The 16,844-nt window shown below is 36.2% G+C and overlaps 1 pseudogene across 1 annotated transcript; it reads left to right on the top strand.

Annotated features, from left to right (window-relative positions):
• Positions 1–204: 204 nt before the first annotated feature.
• On the top strand, positions 205–3,169 carry LOC148203590 (uncharacterized; annotated as a pseudogene). The gene is made up of 12 exons (XR_015784496.1): positions 205–444; positions 573–642; positions 741–883; positions 954–1,149; positions 1,285–1,449; positions 1,539–1,732; positions 1,811–2,056; positions 2,135–2,307; positions 2,384–2,491; positions 2,582–2,657; positions 2,729–2,824; positions 2,899–3,169. The product of XR_015784496.1 is annotated as an uncharacterized LOC148203590 (transcript).
• The last annotated feature ends 13,675 nt before the right edge of the window (positions 3,170–16,844 follow it).

Here is a 16,844-nt window from a genome sequence, read left to right as displayed (position 1 = left end):
TCAAAGAAAAAATCATTTGGGATAACTCATCCCAATAAAAAAATCTCATTTCTCTTGCTCTTGTTGTAAAAGTGATATTTATACTTTTGACTATTTTAAAGGTGATTGCTTTCACAGATAACAATGGATCGGAGTTGGATAAATTTGATATGTACAACAAATGAATGTGAGAGTGGAGTAGAACAATTTCTTAAATTTGCAAAGATGAATGTTCCAGACAATAACGGAAGATTCTATTGTCCGTGTGTTAATTGTTTGAATGAGCAAAAACTACGAACTGAAGTTATTCGAGAGCATGTTCTATGTGATGGATTCCTAAAGAGCTACACAAAGTGGACATGGCATGGTGAATTAATAGACATGCCAAGTGTAAGTGACTCTCAAGTAGAAGTAGAAGAAGTTGATTTAGAGATGGGTGATCGGTTAGAGGACATGATATGTGATGTCGGACATGATTCCTTCCAACGTGCTCATATGTATGACAGCTTGTGCAGTGACGCAGAAAAACCTTTATATCCAGAATGCACTAAGTATACCGATTATCAGCTGTGTTAAAATTGTTCAATGTGAAGGCAAGAAATGGGTGGACTGATAAAAGCTTCACAGAGTTGTTTGAGTTGTTGAGTGACATGCTTCCTAAAGGTAACACATTGCCAACACGCAATTATGATGCGAAGAAGATATTGTGTCCCATGGGTATGGAGTATAAAAAAATTCATCCATGATCAAATGATTGAAAGAGGCATCTGCCTCTAATCCTATTGGGGCCTCCGATACGAGTACCATAACTCGTCTTCCACGCCATGTTACATGGAAGAGAGCTCGTCAAAGACCATCTGGGGAGTACAAATTTGAGGAAACCGCGAGCATAGCTAGGCGCATTGTAAGTTCATATAATAACAACATATGATCTCCCATATGTGATTAACTTAACTTTAAATATTTGGTTGTAGGATGAGTTGGTCGAGCAGAGCACACAAGGTACATTCACTCCCGAGGGTCGTGAGGACATATTGGCAATTGCCATTGGTCGTCTAGAGCATTCTGGACGTGTTCGAGGTGTTGGTAAATTTATTGGCATCCGTCAATTCTTCGGTCCTCCAACAAGTCATCATAGTAAAGCCCATGTTAGTGAGGAGGTCCTCAAGGGTATAAGAGAAGAAATTAGATAGAAGATGAGGGAGGAGATCAACGAGATGAAGAAAGAGTACGGTGATATGAGAGCACAATTGAAGAAGGAGTACTCTGATATGCGGGCACAATTGTTAGAAAATGTGCGAGCATAATTAGCCTCCTCCTCAAGCCAACCTAGGAATCTTCCTCAACCTTCTCATCTTTGTATAAGCACAAAGGAGAGTTGTGATGTTTCTCCTCAAAACGCTTCTCCCACTATTGATGCAGACTACGAGTTGTTTAGTGATGATGCCCTACAGTGCTTGGTGGCCTTAGGTAATTTATCTTATTATATTGTCTAGATGTACTTGTTTGTTGAATCATATTCTTTGATATATTTTACAAATATTATTTGGATAACTTAGGTAAAATGTATACATTGGGGTCAACCATACACCATGAAACCATTACAGCTGATATGATGAGAGTGGTGGTTGTAGACGTACGAAATGCTACAGCTCGAGTCCCTGTGCTCACTGAGGATGTTCAAACAGTGGGACAGGCCCTTGGAAATTTTATCCTTTGGCCCCTTAGATTATTAAGAGCAATTGTAAAGAAGGTAATTGTTTTAATTATGCACTTTGTTGTTTTTATTAGTAATATTAATATTTTGTAAGTTTTTAAATACGTATACCAGGTTGAAGCACAAGGGCAAGAAGATATGAATGAATCACTACAACAACCGTTGCAGCCGCCACAACACATAATTCTAGAACAACTTGGTGTGTTGGCAGTGAAGATCTCCCTTTCTCCTATAGAGTTACAAATGCCTCCTGAAGTCACAAACAGAACATCTTCACTCTCTTTCTTCATATGTCAAAGGGATATTTTTGAAATTCTCTCTGGCACTGATATGTTATGTATATCAGTACTACAACTTTGGTTGTTGTAAGTAAATTTCTACATTTATGAAGTTTAAATATATTCAATATTTTATTCTAACATTATTCATTTTCAATGTTTAATGTATTTACATCGGTTGACCATTGAAAAGAAGAATGATCACATTTATGGTTTTATTGACCCTGTTGCCATTCAAGGAGTTGGGAATAAAGGTGAAGAGGTCCAAAACTACCTCTTAGAGGCTTTTGTAAACGGAAAAAAGCAAGTGTACTTAGCACCTTATTTGCAACAGTAAGTTTATAATTTTTATTAATAAAATTTTATTTATGTAAATGTTATTTAACACTATTATTGTTTGAATCTACAGGGGTCACTGACAATTGTTACTAATTCTTCCTCAACAGTTTCTTATAGTTCTCTTATGTTCATTGCACAAAAAACCTCACACTTTGTCAGTTAAAAATACACTAATATTGTAAGTTTTTAATAATTTATTTTTAGTGTAGACATATCTGATTTTACTAAGTTCCTTAGGACTCACTTCAATGTACATTTAACTTTATAGAGTGGTTGAGGCATATTCAAGGTTACAGGAAACACATATCGTCTCTAGAAAGAAGTTGCAATTCATTGCACCAATTGTAAGTAGTTAATCTTTCAAACTATAAATACAATTATAAATTTTATGATACTTTATAAATTTAACTTGTAGTGCTCACGTCAACCGGGGAGCTTTGAGTGCGGATATTATGTCATGAGGCACATGCAGAAAATTATATCTGCAAATGTCGTTGACTCATGGAAATTGGTAACGTGAACATTTTATAACTAAGATCTTAAACCATTAATATTATAACTTTACTCAAACTATTTATTGTGTAGATATTTGATGACACGTCTCCAAAGGAACATGTAATAAAGGATGTTCGGGAGCAATGGGCTGCATTTCTTTTAATCATTTATAAATGATTGAATGTTTCAATATTAGATTTTGAGTTTAGGAACTATTTTATGTGTAATATGTTAAGTAACTATGTTAGGTAAATATAGTTAGGAACTTTGTTAGGTAGATATTACATTTTGATGTGTTGATGAAAACAATATTGATTATTTTACTTGTTATTGATTATTTAAACTGTATTTTGGGATTGAATCTTATGCAGGTCTGAATATGGATAGTAGTACATACAAATAAAATATTTTTAAAAAAAACGTCACTTTTTACACCTATTATAGCTCCAGTAGGTATAAAAAGAAAATTTTCTCTCTAACAATGAGGAGGACTTTTTATACCTACTCCCATAGTATTAGGTGTAAATATAAGACTTTTATACCTATTATGAATAACACAGGTATAAAAAGTAAACCTTTCTACACCGATTCAAAAATAGGTATAAAAGATCGTAAACTTTCTATACCCGTTGTTTCTATACCTACTAAAAAATAGGTATAAAAAACCATTTTTGTACTAGTGAGAACTTCTGCTCACTATTATTCAGTGAATTGTTATCACTATTGAGTATTTGGACGTAGTGGAGTGTGGGTAGAACGTAAGTAAATGTAAGTGGAACGTACCTAACTTTTAGTCTTGTCATTGTATTTATAAGTGTTTTATAGACCAAATAAAAACAAACTTACTTGGAGATTCGGTTAATTACTCATAAATGGCTTTATCAATATCTCTAATTAGATATCTTTGGTTATTTTAACCATTTGTTGAACTTTTAGCCCAATAATGATTCAAACAGTAATTACTTAAATGTCGGTCCAATTATGGCCCAACATTGATGTAGCGGATGGACTGAACGGCCCTTAATGGATGGACCGAATGGTGCTGAGTGTTAACCGTTCAATCCATACTGTATATCATACACAAAGTAAATCACTTCTGCATGTAAGTTTATTTTATGCAATTCACATTTCCAATATCTTCGGTCGGAATACAAATTTTAGGAGTGGAATTTAAAAACAAAAAGTATTGAATTTCTAAGTTGGAATTTATATTTAATATATTGATTAATTTCAGAGAAAGAAAATTCATCATCCTTTTATTTATAGGCTACCAATATATATATGCATATACACTCAATTACATAAAAACAAAAAAATACTATTCCTTAAAAAATTCATCAAATGTTCATAATTATATCTATAAAATAATGTCTATATAATAGTATCCATAATTATGTCTATAAATAGGTTAAGAATATATCTCTCAATATCCTCCCAAGTTGGATCATGAAGATCTTCAATGTGAACTTGCACAAAAAAATTTACTTTCCTATAACATAAGTGACAAAACTCTTATATTTCGTCAATGGAATTTTGTTTCCCATCCCCTTCCCATATTTGTCTCCATATTTTTTTATTTGCATCACCATATCAACTCCATGTGGAGACACTACATTACCATTTACACACCACTCATATTGTCTCCCTTATTTCGTTACAGTCTTCAGACAATACTCCTTTTGGTTGTTCTCCCCCTTGCAAGGCCACATATGCATTCCTTTTTCTGATGGGTGACCCAAACGCTTATACCACATGTGAATTAATGCTTATGCCACAAATCAATTAGAAATTCCATTTCCAACATCAATGTGTTCACCTTTGATATACCTAAAAAAAATAAAGTTAATTGATCCATTCCCATGCTCCAATCAAGTCTTCACTACGCGATCCTGTATTATGAACAATGCATTAGCATTAGTGAATTGAACAATCCAATAAAAAACATCAATGAATTGTGATACAGAAATTAAGTTGCAAGTTAATTGATGCACAAAAAGAAAATTATCAAGTTGTAAACTACCATCCAAATCACACTACCCTTCTTCATAACAACGAGATCCTTCCCATTCTACAATCCCACTGGTATGTGTTACCAATGTGGAACATTGGTGTCTTGAAGTTAATGATTTTGATGATGCTACAAAGTGAACTATATGAAGACTCTTGCTGTATGAAATTTAAAAGCACTTATGTATAAGAAAAGACACCAAGACCGAGCATCTAAGACCGAACGGTCGTAACAATTGAACTGAGCCGTAAACATTGAATGGTAGAAGGCATGACCAAGATCAAGTGGGGCATGAACGAGACGGAGCGGGTGGACGCTGAAGTTGAGAACAAAGGCAGAACTGTGACCGAACGATCGTAACAATTGAAGGACGGGGCATCTAAGACCGAACAGTATAAGACTTGATTGAGACCAAGTAGTTCGGAACAAGCGGTAGTGAGGAATGACTGAGACCGACTAGCTAGCACCGAACATTGGAAAGATATAAGTAACCAAGCCGAACGACAAAAGGTGATAAGGGCTCAGACCAAACATAGTTGAAGATCAAATGACAGGAGGCTGTGACAAACCAAACCGAGCAGCAGAAGATGAAGAACTCGAGCCGATCGGTTGAAAAGTTAAAAACCCAAATTGTTCCATGTCTCGCATATAATCGATTATCACTTACAATAATCGATTATCGCTGGCAGTTTTAATCTGTCGTTTCAGTTTCGGACTAGTAGCCTATATAAACCTTTCCAAACACTTTAGAAGAGAACTTTGCAAATTTGAGAGTACAGTGAAATCTGAGGAAGTTCTCAAGTGTCACTATTTTAGTGAAAAAGTTAATCACTATTCGTAGTGATTAACGACTGGACGTAGAATCTTTAGATTCGAACCAGCATAAAAATCATTTGTGTGATTTTTCTACTCCCTACACTCTTTATATTTTCTACTGATCAACTGTTCGATAAAACGTTTAAGAGAAAATTAAAGGAACATTTTTTAAAGTGACCAAACAAGCTCTTGGCTTTTAACAATATGTATTAAACTCTGTTTTAATATTTCCACTGTGCAAAATCAATACCGGTTGTTCCAACAGGTTGAGGTGAAGGTGCTCGAGATGGTTGCCAGTGAATTAAGATGTTTTCTTAAAATTCTCACTAGCGTCCCACTAGTCCCTAGCTGATAACCATGTTTGGGGAGGCACAAGGTGGATTCAATCAGGTCATCATTAGGATAGCCGGACATAAAAGTGCCTAGGAGGCACTGCTGAAAAGTGAGTGTATTGAGCATTATGTTCAGTGACCGTCTATCAAAGCGTATCAACTTGCCTCTAACCTTGGAGACTCGAGAATGAGTGATCGGGGTGTCGCGGCCCATCAAATTTGATGTGCATTAAAAATGCAGTATAGTCCTAGGAAGTGACTCCTAGGTTGTCTCTCAAGGACCAAATGTGGTTCAAGACTTAGGTCAAACACGTAGGGGGGTTTAAAGTGTTTTTGTGACTAGAAATAAACAAAATTAAAGCATGAAATCAAACACAACCAAACGTAAGTAAAAACGTTGAAAAAGATGAGGAAAGATGGAAAAGTTTTAAAGTGGATACCGAACGATTTTAAAGTGGATATCGAGCGACCCCTAAAGAAAGGAAATGGAGATGCAGGAAAGATGGAAATCGAACGGTAAAAGCAAACTGAACAGTAAAGGTAAAGGCCGAACGATCCTACAGGTGACCAAACGGTATTAAAGCAGAAATGCAGAAAAGGTTGTTGTTAAAACAACGAAACAAACGGTAAACTAAAACCTAACAGTATTGACACCAGAAAACGAATAAGTCGTTCGGTCTTTAACAGACCGAACGGTGTAAAACAGTAAAATTGAACGGTCTAAATGCAAAAGCTTAGAAAACGTTGCAGAAATGAAGCAGAGAACGCGACGAACAGTAAATTAAACTAGAAGAACTAGAATGAACATGCAGAGATGGAACGAAGCAAAACGAACTTCTAAACACAACTAGAATACGTAAATCAAAACACAAACAGATGTTGCAATGAAATTAAGTTGGGAAACATAAATAGGCAAAGTAGAAAAACGTGAAATGGAAAGCTAAAATCTGACAGAATTAAAATGCACAATTGGAAATAAGCAATGGAACTGGATGAAACGAAATAATCAGATACGAGAAAGAAAGTGAATAGTAAATTGATTGAAAATGAAGCAGCAAAAACTGGATGAAACGAAATGGAGAAGAAAAGTAAATGCAGGAACGATTTCAACTCTTAAATTGCAATGTAAATAAGATTCAATACATAGAAATGGAAATGAAAGCAAAACCTAACCTCCCCAAAGGGGGAGGAAAAAGAAGATGCTCCCCAAGAATAGAAAACGTAAATGGTGGCTGGGAGCCTTCTCAAGTGAAAGTGATTTTGGGATATATAGACCCCAAAAGCTGCCACCCTCTTGAAGTCCCATAATGTGCTTCCAACACTACTACTAAGTTCCTCTGGTTACTACATCTGACCGTTCGGTCCTTAAGGGCTTAGACCGATCGGTTAAGCACTGTTCTACAAGTTCACGAACTGGTGCGCGATCATTACAAGACCATTCGGTCATGCGTTCTCAGACAAGGCTGTCCAGGGCTTAAACTGCTTGGTCCATACGTTTGTCCATTCGGTTCAAGGCGCTTATGTAATCAGGCTTTGCCGCTAGGTAGAGGCTTCCGCAAATCGTTCGATTCAATAGAGCTCGGCTTCCATCGAACGTTCGGTTTGTAGTGCTCGGCCATCCAGTGCAGGCTTACAATAGGTCGTTCGGTCAAAGCTTCCAAGACCATTCGGTGGTGAATTTTGCAGACGGTTCGGTCACGACTTTCTCGGATCATGCGGGTGTAGCACTCCTCAGATCGTTCGACATTGGCCTTTGACAGACCGTTCCTTCAGGCCTTTTTCTCTCACGCATAGCGAATGGAATGCGCTCTATGACCAAACCACTGCTTTATAAAATCATTTAGTAGCTTAGCGCACGTCAGTTGTGCGTTGTACGACTAAAGCGTCAGAAATCAACTTCAAGCATTCTCAACACTTCTTCTTCACACTCAAACTCAACAATTACAGAAAAAAAATCAACAGCACACTTATATACAGACATGTGCTAAGGTGCCTCCTAGCAAGCGCTTCTTTAACGTCACTAGCTTGACCCAGACATATCATGGTTCAGTTAAATGAATAATTGTGGTGAGGCGTTCAACCTCACCACCCAAGTACTGTTTCAGTCTTTGACCATTCACAGTCCAACTTTTATTTAGATCCTCAGAATTTGGATCCATCAATTATATAGCACCATAAGGCTTGACTTCCTTAATCACAAAAGGACCAGACCATTTAGATTTCAACTTACCTGAAAACAATTTGAATTTGGAATTTAATAACAGTACCTGTTGTCCAAGTTGAAAGTCTCTTTTGATCAACTGCTTGTCATGGCACATCTTGACCTTTTCTTTATATTTTCTTGAAGAATCATAAGCAGTCATCCTCATTTCCTCCAACTCTTGCAACTGAAGCTTTCTTTTACCTGCACAAAGAGAAGAATCAAAGTTAAGGAATTTTAATGCCCAATATGTCTTATGTTCCATCTCAACCGGGAGATGACATGACTTGCCATAGACTAACTGGAAGGGTGTTAACCCCACAGGAGTCTTTAAGGTAGTCCTATATGCCCAAAGGACATCATCTAACTTTGTAGCTCAATCCTTTCTTGATGATGAAACGGTCTTTTCAAGGATTCTTTTGATTTCCCTGTTGGAAACTTCAGCTTGGTCATTGGTCTGAGGATGATATGGAGAGGCAATCTTGTGCCTCACATCATAATGTGTCAAGACCTTAGCCAATTGAGCATTAGAGAAATGTGATCCTCCATCACTTATGAGGATCCTAGGCACACAAAATCTTAAGAAGATTTGTCTTTTGAGAAATTTTACAATTGTCTTGGCATCATTCTTTTGGCATGCTACAACTTCCACCCACTTACTGACATAATCCACTGTCACTAAAATATATTCATTGTTGTAGGAAGAAGGTAATGGTCCCATAAAATCCATTCCCCAAAAATCAAACACTTCAACCTCTAAAATAGCATGTAGTGACATTTCATGTCTTTTTGAAATGCTTCCAATTCTTTGGCATTTGTCACAACCTTTTGCATTATAGTTTCCTCCATATGGTTGGCCAAAAGAAACCAGATTGAAGCACTTTAGCGGCTGTCCTTTCTCCATTATAGTTTCCTCCATATGGTTAATTGTGATGATGCCATAAAATACCAACAGCTTCCTCTACCGTGACACACCGCCTCAGTAAGTGGTCAATACCCAACTTGAAGAGATAAGGATCATCTCAAAGATATTCTTTGGAATCATGTAAAAATTTCTTCTTTTGCTGCCAAGTCAAGTCATCAAGGAGAATTCCTGCAGCTTTAAAATTTTCCATATCTACAAACCATGGCCTCTGTTGAATGAACATCAAACGCTCATCAATAAATTCTCCCTTAATTTCTCCTTCTTTATCAGTCACAAAGTGTTAAGGAGGCGAGATAAATGATCTGCAATGACATTCTCGCTCCCCTTTTTGTCTTTAATTTTAAGATCAAACTCATGTAACATTAAGACCCATCTTATGAGACGTGGCTTTGAATCAGACTTTGCCAGTAAGTATTTTATGGCTGAATGGTCAGTGTAAATGATTACTTTAGACCCTATCAGATAAGGTCTAAACTTTTCAAGAGCATACACAATTGCCAAAAATTCTTTTTAAGTTATGGCATAATTCAATTATGCATCATTCAGAACTTTACTGGCATAGTGAATAACGTGAAAAACTTTGCCACGTCTATGTCCCAACACAGCCCCAATGGCATAGTCACTAGCATCGCACATTAAATCAAAATCTTGACTCCAATTTGGTACGACTACAACAGGGGCTGAGACTACCTTCTCTTTCAATATTTCAAAAGCTTTCAGACACTACTCATCAAACTCAAACTGAGTGTCTTTCACAAGAAATTGCAAAGGGGTTTAGCAATCTTGGAAAATTCTTTTATAAATCTCCTATAAAATCCAACATGTCCAAGAAAGCTTCTTACCCCTTTGACATTTGTAGGAGGTGGTAGCTTTTCAATCAAATCTACCTTAGCTTGATCTACACTTATCCCCTTGGATGAGATCTTATGTCCTAAGACAATCCCCTCGTGAACCGTAAAATGGCTTTTTACCCAATTCATCACAAGATTCGTGGCAATGCATCTTTTCAAGACTACATCCAGGTTCTGCAAGCATAAATCATAATATTTTACAAAGACTTAGAAATCATCCATGAAAACTTCTATGCAATTCTAAACAAGATCAACAAAAATGGCTAGCATGCAACGTTGAAATGTGGCAGGAGCATTACATAGACCAAATGGCATCCTTCAGTATGCAAACACACCAAAGGGACAAGTGAAAGCAGTTTTTTCTTGGTCTTCCAGATTCACTACTATTTGGTTGTACCCGGAATAGCCATCCAGGAAACAATAGTAGGCTTGTCCTGCCAACCTTTCCAACATTTGATCCATAAAAGGGAGAGGAAAATGGTCTTTCCTGGTGGCTTGATTTAATTTCCTATAATCAACACACATTCTCCACCCTATGACTGTTCTTGTAGGAATTAATTCATTCTTATCATTTTGAACAACAGTCATACCCCCTTTCTTAGGAACAACATGCACAAGACTCACCCAAGAACTATCAGAGATCGGATATATCATTCCTGCTTCAAGCAATTTAAGTACTTCCTTTCTCACCACCTCTTTCAAAGTTGGATTCAATCTACTATGTGGTTGTGCTATGGGTTTATAGTCCTCTTCCATCATAATCTTATGCATGCAATAAGTTGGACGTATACCTTTCAGACCAGAAATATGTCAACCTATTGCCTTTTTATTCTCTTTTAAGATTTCAACTAATTTTGCTTCATCATTCTTTGACAGAGAATTGATAATGATAACTGGCTTCTTGGAATTTTCCTCTAAAAACACATACTTAAGATGATCAGGCAATATTTTCAATTCCATCTTTTCCTTATCATCTAAGTTAGCCTTTTCTAATTTTTCCACTCTCACATCAGTGGATTTTTCTTCTTTCAATCTTTCCAGATGTTGTGAAATCTCCTCTACTTCAGATTCCTCTTCTAAAGTAAGTTCCTCACATGAATTTATCAAAACACGCTCTAAAGGAGATTTCACGTACATCTGACTCTTTACCTTCTCAACCACATCATCCAAAACTTCTACTCTGAAACAATTTCCTCTATCTCTTGGGTGTTGCATTGCTTCCACAACATTGAAAGTTACTATCCCATCATGCAAACTCACCTTAAGATGGCCATCATCAACATTAATTATCACCCTAGAAGTTTTCATAAAAGGTCTACCAAGTATAAGGGGGAATTCAATATCCTCCTCCATATCTAAAATAACAAAATCCACTGGAAAAGTGAATTTGTCAACTTTCACTAAAAAATCTTCAATAACTCCATATGGGTACTTGACAGACCTATCTGCTAGTTGAAGTGTCATCCTTGTTTGTTTTACTTCCATGTCCCCTATTTTCCTTAACATAGACAAAGGCATCAAATTGATACTTGCACCTAAATCTATCAATGCTTTTCCAATGGGGAGTTTTCCAATTGTGCATGGAATAGTAAAACTACTAGGATCTTTGAATTTTGGTGCTAGAAGTTTTTGGATGATTGCACTACAATTCCCCTTCACCTCAATTGTTTATTATTCAATGTACTTTCTCTTCTTGGTCAACAAATCCTTCATAAATTTGGCATAAGAAGGCATTTGTTGGAGTGCTTCTGAAAAGGGAATTGTGATTTCTAACTTTTTAAAGAGAGCCATGAACCTTGAAAATTGACTTTCCTTTTCCTTTCTTGAATAAGTCTTTGGATAAGGTAAAGGATTCAAAACTTGTTTTCCTTTATGACTCTCTTCCTCTTCCCTCTTTTTATCTTCTTCTTCCCTCTTTTTATCTTCTTCTTTATCAACTTTCTCTTCTTTCTCTTTTTTCTCTTCATTTAACTTTTCCTTCTCTTTCTCCTTCCTCACACTACTCCTTTAACACTTTACCACTCCTTGTAGTTATAGCTTTACAATGCTCTTTTGGATTTGGTCCAGTGTTAGCTCCAAATGTATTTGCAGACTTATCTTCTAATTTCTTGGCCAATTGACCAATTTGAACTTCTAAATTCCTTATAGAAGATTTTGTGCTCTTTTGGTTTGATATGGACATTTGTAAGAATTGTTGAAGAGTTTCTTCAAGTTTAGATGTTCTATCATATAAAGTAGGTTGTTGTTGAAACTGTTGTTGTGGTGGTCTACTAGAATTAGCCTGACCCATGCTAGGATGAGGTCTCCATCCTTGATTATAATTTCCATAGTTGCCTTGACGGCCTTGATTACCCATATAATTTACCTCTTCCTTAGCATTGGACTGAATAGCACACTGTCCATTTTGGTGATCACCACCACACAATTCACAACCTTGCACAGTTTGAATATGTTGTGCCTGAGATATAGTTTGGAGTTCTTTAGGTAATTGTAACAAGTTTTTCATTAATGATTCAAGCTGTTGAGTCATGATTTTATTTTGGGCTAGCAAGGCATCTTGGGATTGCAATTCAAACATTCCTTTCTTTTACGTTTGCACTTTCTCACTTTGGACATCGTTATCACTAGATGCCATATTCTCTATTAACTCATGTGCGTCATCGGGTGTTTTCGACCTAATGTTACCTCCAGCTGAGGCATGTAACATTAACTTAGCGTGAGATTTTAAACCTCCTAAGAAAAGATTTAATTGAGTAGGCACGTCAAATCCATGAATTTGAGTTTTTCTTAACAATCCTTTGAACCTATCCCATGTTTGACTCAACGACTCTTGAGGCTCTTGGTGAAAGGAGGATATTTCTTGTTTACCCTTATTGATCTTGGATTGGGGAAAATATTTATGCAAAAACTTTGCCACAACATCCTCCCACACAGTCAGACTTCCCTTAGGAAAAGAATTTAGCCAAAGCTTTGCATTTCCAACCAATGAAAAGGGAAAAAGACTCAGTCTGATTGCGTAATCTGGCACATGCAGAATTTTCACAGTGTTATAGATCTCATTAAAATTTGCCAGATGGTTGTAGGGATTTTCATGTGACATTCCAGTAAAAAGATTGCTCTGGACAAGGTGAATCAGTGTTGGCTTCATCATATGAGCAACATTCACCACAGGTCGGGTTATACTATTGAAGGTTGAAGGTATTGACACAGCAGTATAATCCTCCAAAGTACGCCTAACTCTATCTTGTCCATCCTCTCTATTTTGCGCCATATCCTTATCTTCTAGTTCAGATGAAGAAAAAGTATTGGAAGTAGAACTCAAACTAGCCTCTTTTTTCTTCTTTTTTTCTTTCCTACTCCTACTGTTATTCTTACGGGCTGTTCTCTGTATCTTAGAATCAAATAAAAAAATTTCAGAGTTTGTCTTGCTTCTCATGCAGAGTAAGCAAGCTCACAAAATCAACCCCAGGAAATAACACAAAAACAAAATACAACCTATCTACAAAAATTAAAATAACAATGGATATATAGAGATAATGGAACACAATTGAAATTGATAAACATTCAATAATTGAAATAACAATAACAATCAAATTCCCTGACAACGGCGCCAAAAACTTGATAACTTTTTTGCAAGTATACCAAATCGTTCAAGTAATGCAGTGAGTTAAGTTAAGAGTATTGTTCTCCCAAGGGAATTTGAGTCACATTATTCAATTAAAATTATTTATCAAGATCAATTACTGATGATAACATTTTTTATTACAATTTGGAAATTAGCATGAAATTAACAACGTAAAAAATTTAAGATTGAAAAATACGATGGAAGATCACTGGAATTGGTCTTTGACTAACATTATAGTAAAATCCTAGACAACATACATTCTCTGTTCAAGCATTCACATAAGAGTATCTTGGTTTAATTCCTTAAAACAAGTTCTAAAGTTATCTATTAAATTATTAATTCCTTAATTAATTCAACAGATAATTTTGCATTAAATTCAAATGTTGAGAATGACCAAAAGCACAGAAGTTATTCCTAGCGTAGTTACTTTTAGTTTCTTTTCTTACGTTTCTAGTTCTAAAAATACTTCCCAGTACAAAAGAATTTTTAAAGAGAATTATACTTCCGTATAATCAAAAACAAGTCAAGAAAAGACCAAGAACAGAAACATATATTGCATAGGAAATTTACATTAATGTATCATCATACAACCAAACGTACTCTTTACAACAATTCCTAGACACCTCAAACGTACTCTTTACAGCAATTCCTTGTAGAAAGTGAAGTCTTGATGTCTTGAGAGGTCTCCTGAGTGTCTCCTGAAGTTCACCAGTATTTTTCTCGCTTTGTTTGTTTGTCAGAAGAAGGTTTCTGCCTTTCTGTCACGTCTTTTTAAGCCACTTAACTTAACTAATTCGCTCAGCGCACAAGCATGTGTGCGCTCTACAAATTTTCAAACTGCTGCTTCTTTAATTGGTGTTATTCGCTTAGCACACAAATGATGGTGCGCTATGCGAATTTCTTCCTGCTAGCTCTGCGAATTTTGGCTTTCACTAAGCGAGAATTGGCTGACATAGTCCAAATAATACACCCTTTCCTGTACAATATTTTACATAACAATCTACTCCCTATTACAACTTTTCACTGAGGAACAACATGAATAATTACAATATTGAGCTCATTTATAAGTGTAAAAACAACTCTTTTTCACACTTATCAGCAATACTCAACAAAAAACACAGCACAATTGAATCAAAGTTGTGTAGTTCATTCAAGAAAAATACAATAACAAAACAATTGATTAAAAAGAAAGGTTTAGAAAGTTGGATTGCCTCCCAATGACCGCTTCTTTAATGTCACTAGCTTGACACCATCTTCATCATCATAGCATCCATCAATAGATGTTGTCAGTAACATCCATGAGTAGATGTCTAATCACATAGCATCCATCAGTAGATGCTAATACTTCTTATCTTCATTGGTATCCCTCAATAGACACCAATCTTTCTCATCTTCATCGGCATCCATCAGTAGATGCCTAATCACCTAACATCCATCAGTAGATGTTGTTACTTGTTGTTGTGGTCTATTGAATTGTCCTACTTGTCCAGCTTGGTGGTTGCTGTTGTGGTCTATTGAATTGTCCTACTTGTCCAGCTTTTCCATTCTGACCTTGACCCATGCTTGGGTGAGGTTTCCACCCTTGGTTAAAGTTACCTTGGCGGTATGGAAATTGATTGACCATGAAATTTACGTCTTCTAAAGCCTCCACTAGAAAAGCATATTGATCATTGATATGGTCACCACCACAAGTTCACAAAGTTGTTGTTGAACCTGTGCAATATTCTTTAGCTCCTTTGGCAGCTGAGAAAGTGTTTTTGTCAAATTCTCCAACTGTTGATTTATGATTTTGTTCTACGCAAGTAAGGCATCATTTGATTGCAATTGTAGAACTCCCTTCTGTTGAATTGGAGCTCATCTCTCATTATGCAACTCATTATCATTAGTAGCCATGTTGTCAATCAATTCAGTGGCTTCCTCTGGAGTCTTGCATTTAATATTACCTCCAACTGAGGCATCTAGCATCAACTTGGTTTATGAACCAAGACCTCCAAGGAAAATAATGACTATTGTTGCTTCGTCAAAGCCATGAGTGGGTATCTTTCTCAACAAGCTCTTGTACCTATCCCATGCTTGACCTAGCGTGTCCTCCATGCCTAGTCTAAAAGAAGAAATCTCTTGCTTCCCTTTGTTGATTTTGGATCATGGGAAGTACTTGCTTAGGAACTTTGAAACCACGACTTCCCATTCAACAAAGCTACCTTCTGGAAAAGAATTCACCCATAACTTAACATTGCCTCCCAATGAGAAACGAAACAACCTAAGCTTTATCGCTTTATCCGGCACACCATTGATCTTTACAGTGTTGCAAATCTCGTTGAATGTGGTTAGATGATAATATGGACTTTAATGTGATAACCCATTAAATTGGTTGCTCTTTACCAACTGTATCAACACCGATTTCACCTCCATGTTTGTAGCATTGACCCTCGGCCTAGCAATGCTATTAAAGTGATGAGGGCCAACGACATTGGTGTAATCCGCCAGAGTACGTCTAACATTGTTCTCTTCAGCCATCTCTTCAGTGCTCTGGTTAGATCTTTGTGGTGAGGGTTGTAGAAGTGTTTCTGGAGAAGGAAATAATTCTCTAGAAGTTCGGATCCTCCTTCTCCTTCTACTTTCGTCCAATCCTTCAAGAAGAGGTTACGAAGTTTTCTTGCTCCTAGTCCGAATTGTATCCTGCATACACAAGAACACAAAACCCTAGAAACAATTGTTAGCACAAAAAGATAGAAAAGATAAACTAAAAAGATAACAAGATAACAAGATAAAAACAAAAAGATAAAAAGATAAAACAAAAAAATAAAAATCTAGAAAGATAAAACAAAAAGATAAAAAGAACAAAAAGATAAAAAGATAAAAAGATAAAAAAAATAAAAATCAAGTCAAAGTTAATCAATAATCACACAAATAGAATAGTTAAACCACGAGTTCCCGACAACGGTGCCAAAAACTTGTTAACCCTCAGTAAGACCAAGTATCGTTTCCCAAAGGACTCACGGCTTAGACAGTTATTTGATTTGTTGATTAAATTAGACTTGTAAACGAAAACATTGTTGTTGAATTACGAAAAATAAACATGAATGCAAGGTTTTGATCAATTGAATAGAAAGATGCAAAATCGCTTAATGTAGAATATGAATGATTATGTTGTTGGTGTTTCTGATTCATCCTATCCACTCTCATGTATTCAAGAATTCATCTTTCTTCATTAATGTTAATGACACTTTCTAATTTACCTTAAACCCGATGTCTCGGTAAAGAAAGCCTACTCCTAAT

The sequence above is a fragment of the Vigna umbellata genome, chromosome 2 (assembly GCF_029865625.1).
Source record: "Vigna umbellata cultivar VRB3 chromosome 2, Vumbellata_1.0, whole genome shotgun sequence".
Classification (NCBI taxonomy): domain Eukaryota; kingdom Viridiplantae; phylum Streptophyta; class Magnoliopsida; order Fabales; family Fabaceae; genus Vigna; species Vigna umbellata.
Note: the sequence above shows the minus strand (reverse complement) of the source record. Positions and strands in the feature narration are given on the sequence as shown.